Source organism: Drosophila navojoa, chromosome X (assembly GCF_054131105.1).
Source record: "Drosophila navojoa isolate 15081-1374.11 chromosome X, UAZ_NAV_1.0, whole genome shotgun sequence".
NCBI lineage: Eukaryota > Metazoa > Arthropoda > Insecta > Diptera > Drosophilidae > Drosophila > Drosophila navojoa.
Genome location: NC_142895.1, coordinates 6,235,970 through 6,241,969, shown reverse-complemented (window position 1 = coordinate 6,241,969; position 6,000 = coordinate 6,235,970). Strand labels below are relative to the sequence as shown.

General features: G+C 40.4%; 1 protein-coding gene across 1 annotated transcript in view; it reads left to right on the top strand.

Moving 5' to 3' along the window:
- Nucleotides 1-926: 926 nt before the first annotated feature.
- Nucleotides 927-6,000, top strand: part of rst (irregular chiasm C-roughest) — a 30,002-nt gene continuing 24,928 nt past the window's right edge. The window contains exon 1 of the mRNA XM_089263509.1: nt 927-1,294. The gene's annotated coding sequence lies outside the window, so the exon portion shown is untranslated. The remainder of the gene's footprint in view (nt 1,295-6,000) is intronic.

Here is a 6,000-nt window from a genome sequence, read left to right as displayed (position 1 = left end):
ATGTATGTATGTAGATTATGTATGTAGATTGATCACTTAAACAACGCCCGTAGGTCTCATGCACACATACATTTATATGATATTTTGATTATATATGATATTTTACATATGTATATACATTAATCTATCGATGGGCCTTCAGTCAAACAATCTAGTTTGATAACGCTCATAGCGCTTAAGCCTTAGCTTTACTCCTTAAATACATATGTATGAATTGATTCATCCGTAGGTCCTCGCTGATCTTATCTTAGAATACCCAAAAAGTACAAAGTTTTTTAAAATTTATTTTCATTTATTAAATATTCGAAATAATAGAAAACTAAAATCGATATAATAATTAAAAAAGGTTTGTGCGTCATATAAGACTGCAATATATTCTACTGCATGCACTTCCCACAGATTAAACGAGCCCTCTATCCATCCAGCTTGATCTCAACTCATTAACTCCAACGATTCCATGCAACGACTCTCCTGAGAAATTCTCGTTTGGCTGCTCTTCGCACGGCGCTTAACAGTGCAACAGCAGCGCGTTAACAGCGCCGCTCGAACGCGCTCGAACATGTTCGTGCTCGCAGTCGTTGGGCTCGATGCGCCGCCTTGGCTGAATCTCTGTCTGCACCCTCACCTGCTGCTCGCATTGCGTTTCGTTAGCTCGTGGCGTGCGTTTCGTGTCGGCGGACTTAAGCACGAACCGATTTACTCGACGGCCTGGCCTCGTCTCGTAATTCTCGTAAAACTCAGCGCACAGACAACGTGCGTTTGTTTATATACAATTGCAAATTATTTACTGCTATTTTTTTTTTTACACAAATCAAAAGAGAAACAAAAATTAAAGTGAGTGTTTCATAAGAAGCGAATACAAAAATTTTTTTTTTCAAGTGTCTCGCAAAAGTTTTTGTTTTGTATAAGAAAAAAAAAAAATAAGAAACCGAAAAGAAAATCAAACTGCGGTGTGGATTACCAGTGTGTTATCTGATGCAATTGCCACAATCTCTGTAGAGTTATGAAGTGCATGCATTGGCGCCGCAGCAGCCGCAGCCGCAAGGTGCAACACTAAACAACAACAACAACAACAACAACAAGAAAATAAATGAAATATTTGTAAAAAGCAAAAATTGCCAGTGAAATTTTTCGAGCAATTCAGCAGGATTTTGTTTACCTTCGTGTGTGTGTGTGTGTGTGTGTGTGTGTTGCTGCGCTGGCCTGACATTTGAGCTTGCAACAAGAAGCAGCCGCAACACTAGCAACAACAACAACCAACCAGCAACAACAACAATTGGCAACAGCTGAAAATGTGAGTAGAGCTTTAGCCATAAACCGCTTTTGGCCCGTCCATGCCGCAGCATTTGTCACTTTTACTTTGCTCGCAACGTGCCCCATGCTGCACTCTTTTCGGTTTCAGTTCGAAATTTATTTGGTTTTGCTTTCGCTGCCCAAATGTTGCTCAACATGTGCGTAAATATTGCTGGCAACAACGGCAACAACTGCAGCCCCGGCGACTGGGCGCAACTCCATTTGGAGGAGTTGCGAATGCGCTTCGACTTTAGTTGCTAAACGAACTTTAACCTTTGCCTATGTAGGTGTGTCTGTGTGCGTGGGCTGTGGCCCCCAGTTGTGGCTGACATTTGGCTGCCCAGACGCCTTTGCAACTTGACAGCTTGACTCAGTTAAGGCGAGCAACGGCAAATTGACTAAAAATATTAAAAAAAAAAAAAATAATAGTAAAAATAATTTTAATATATATATATAAAAAATATTAAAAAATATTTAAAAATAAATGTACTTCAAAATAATATAAAAAATTAAATAAAATAAATTTGCATTTAATTTTTAGTAATTTTTTTCAATTTAAAAAATTCAGTTACAAGTTCTTACTAAGAACCTCTTGGGCTTAGAGTGAGATTATTCACTTTTTGAAAAGCCACTCATCTGAAGTCAAGTTGTCAAGTCAAAGCCTATGCGCATTTACAATAGACTTTTATCAAACTATGATTTAGCTAAAATACATTTCTCTATGAAAAGAGTTTCAGTTATACAATATTTATTTGATTTTCTCTTAAGAAAATTCTGGCTGTAAAATCAGAGTTGGAATTTATGTAAAATTATGCAATTTATGAAATTGTAATTTTTGCTTAACAAACTTAGACAGAACTTAGTATTATCATAAAGATTCATAAAGCTTGATTCGTGAACATTTCCATAGATAAGTCGTAAAATCTTTTAATCTCAGTAAGGCTGAATTATGGCGTTCTCTTTTCATTCCACATGGACTGAGATGATATGTTTAATAATTATAAATCATAGTGAGAATCAGTTATGCCATTATCTATTCATTGATTTCGCTATTCACTGAACTCTCTATTCCATGAATTTATTAGCTCTTTTTATGTCTCGAACTAATTGAAAATGACAGCCTCAAATGCCATTCTGGGTTTTGTTTAAATCTATGCAATAGAGAGAGGGAAGCTTAGAAAACAGCATAAAAGAACTTTTATTCTTTATTCCCGATCAAAGCGAAGAGCTGCGTCGATCTAGTCCTAAATATCTTTCCGTCGTTATGGAATTTTTCTAGATTTACTTTCGGAACATATATACCCTGCTAGAATTCATATTACAGAGTATTCAATGAGATATAAAGTCTGATTAGAGCTTATATATATTTTTTATTTTTTTATATTTATTTGCCAAAAAAAAAAAATATATATATACCCCGCTGGTATTCTTATTACAGAGTATTCAATGAGATAATAGAGTCAGACTAGATTTTTTCTGGATTTATCTGAATTTTTTTTTTAAATATATGTACTCCAACTACAGAATATTTAATGAGAAAATTAAATACTTTTTAAAATATTATTTATATTAAATAATTATAGATTTTACAGAGTATTTAATATGTGTATCAAATGAAAAATCTAGAATAAATGTGATTTTATATATGTGTATCTAATATATAAAATCACATTTATTCTAGAATTTTCTGTATATGCCTAAGCATGTGCAGCAGTACTACAGTCTGGCAACTCTGTCCAGTCTAAGCTGAAGTAAAACCTCCTTTAATTTCAGCACTTCTTTCTAGACCTCTCTTTCCATATTGATAGTATTCAAATCAATTAGCATATACATAACCTCAAATTTCCAACCATCTGGCAGCACTGGCCAAGCCCAAACCTCAATTGCTCTGACTCTGGCCAGACTCTAGCTTTCTGCTGCGAGTCCAGCACCTGCTTCAAAACATGCCCTCATTCTTCGCTTGGCCCGATCCGATCCGAACACTCGGCTACAAGTCTCTGTTTCAATTTACTTTGAACTGAACACAATTAGTAACTGCGTCTTGGAAATGTCTCTCAGCGTCGCTCGCAATGATTTATGATGACTGAAGCAACACAAGAAATAGAAATAAAAAACAAATTAAAATAAAACAAAAAAAAAAAAAAGAAGAAAGAAGAAGAAAAACGATTATCGTAAGAGATTTCAGTTTTTATTTTTCCCTTCTCCTCCTTCATCTGCTGCTGCTGCTTCTTCTTCTGCCATTTGGCTTGAAGAGATGAAGTTTGAGGCAAAGCGCTTCGAGTGCTGCTGTGAGCTGATGGATGTGCAGCTCGTGCGTCCTTGCCACACACAAACACACACACACACACACACCTGATATTCGCGGCAGGTGAGTGAGTGAGAGAGAGAGAGAGAGGGTGGGAGGGGGCTGGCTGGCAAGTTTTGTTACCAGCTCATAATTTGGCCCAATTTGCTGGCGTTGCAAATTGCTAAAACGTCTGGCAACGACAGCCGGCGGAAGTGCAACATGCTCAAGTTACTGCCGCTGCTGCTGGCTGTTGCTGCCGCACAATCAATACAAGTACAGTTACAGCAGCAGCAGCAGCAGCAGCAGCAGCAATTGTGGCAGCAACTGCGGCAAGCGGAACCCTTCGATGCCTGTTCGATCGCCTTTGACGCGTCCTCGTCAGCATGTCGAAAGTTTTTTTCTGTTTTTTTCTGTGTTTTTTTTTTTTTTAGCTTTGTTGTTTCGTTTTTATGAGCTGTGCTGTCGCTTTGTTAGCTCTTTGCATGCCACAAATTATGCAGCCACGCCCCGCGCCCCAGCTCCTGTCAGTCATTCACAATTTCTGACAGCTGATGCGATCAAAGCTGCAGGTTGAACGTTGCCATCGACGCGTCGTCTCCATTTCCAATTCTCAGTGATTTTTATAAAGCAGCTGCAACAGCTGCTGCTGCTGCTCCTGCTGCTAGATGTTGCATGTTGCTGCTGCTGCTGCTGTTGTTGTTGCTGCTGCTGCTACTGCTGCTGCTGCTGCTGCTCCTGCTGCTGCTGTTGCTGCTGCTGCTGCTGCTGCTGCTGCTGCTGCTGCTCCTGCTGCTGCTGCTGCTATATGTTGCATGTTGCTGCTGTTGCTGCTGTTGCTGCTGCTGCTGCTGCTGCTGCTGCTGCTGCTGCTCCTGCTCCTGCTGCTGCTGCTGCTGCTGCTGCTGCTGCTGCTGCTGCTGCTGCTGCTGCTGCTCCTGCTGCTGCTGCTGTTGTTGTTGCTGCTGTTGCTGCTGCTGCTGCTGTCTTCAATAAGCTCTCGTACATCTTTAAGTAGGCACGCCGAGGTCCATTGTTAATTTGGTTAATTGGAGGCAATTGAAAGCCGCTTTGCAGTTGATTAAGCTGCGGTCACGGGGCACAGCCATCGACCGCCTGTGGCAATATGCATGCACTACTTTTTTTTTGATCAGCTTATTGCCTGTGACTGTGACTGTGGCTGTGGCAGTTGTCGTTGTCGCCAGACTAATTAAAATATTTGCACTCAAATGCTTAAGCAATAAATATTTGTCAAGCTATCATCATTAGACCTCAACGACGACGACGATGACGACCCCAAATGGCAGCGCACTTAGCTGCATGCCAAATGGAAATGAACATTAAAATAACAACAACAACAACAAACGACAACAACAACAACAACAACATATATAAATGAAAACGAACTCATGAAAATTAAAAACAGAATGAAAATGAAAATGAGAATGAGAATCTATGTGCGGCACTTCTAAAGTGCTCCACTTGTCCAGGGGCATGCAAAGGGGCGGGGTGCGGGGGGCGGAGGCGTGTTTTGGCTATCTTGCCCGGGCAGCAGCTCTTAGCATAGGCAAACTGGCCTGCATTTCGAATGAGCTTTAATGGCGCCGCCTTAATGCAAGTGAAGCGTCCTCCATATCGTGCCACTCCCCAAACCCAGCCCACCCCACACCAACCCCAACCCTCGCCCACACGACCATCTCGGCTTGGCAAACAGAACGCCAATTAATAGTCATTGATGGAACAGTCGAACCAGAGCGCATTCAACTTGAAGTGTAGCCCATTTCTAACTTGAGGGCGGCCAGCTGCCCCAGAACTACATGTGTGCAGCAGCAGCAGCAGCGAGGGTTGGCAGTCAGCCCCGAAAAAGAAAAAAAAAATAGTAATAATAGATGAAAAGGAAAAGGAAGAGAAGCGAGCGCAATGTGGGCGAGGGCCATCAAATTAGCCCAAAAATCCGAATGGCAAATAGAAAGCCAAATGTGAATTTCGAATGGCCATCAAATTTGGCCCATTGTTGACAAACGCTTTGCCACAAGCGAAAGAAACAGCGAAAAAAAAATAACTGAAGCCAAAGTGAATATGACAAAGGCAAAAGTATGAGAGAGAAAAAAGCTAAATTTCAATGAATGCAGGAAAACCCTAATTAACAAATTATTGTTCAGCCCAGTTGAATCTAATTGATAGTAAAATTTTCATTACTTGGAAGCTCACTCCATGACTACCTCTCAGTGCTCTCTCCATCAAAGAAGTAGTAGACAGCAGTAGACAAGTCTTACGACTTTGGTTTGCATTTATCAGTTTTACGACTTCGGTTTGGTGCTACCTTTTATGTGATCCCTTTAAGAGCTAAAATTTTACCACTTGCTAATGCAACTCGCTTAAGTTAACTCCATGTTCAGTCTAGAGACTCAGAGTTAATGTCA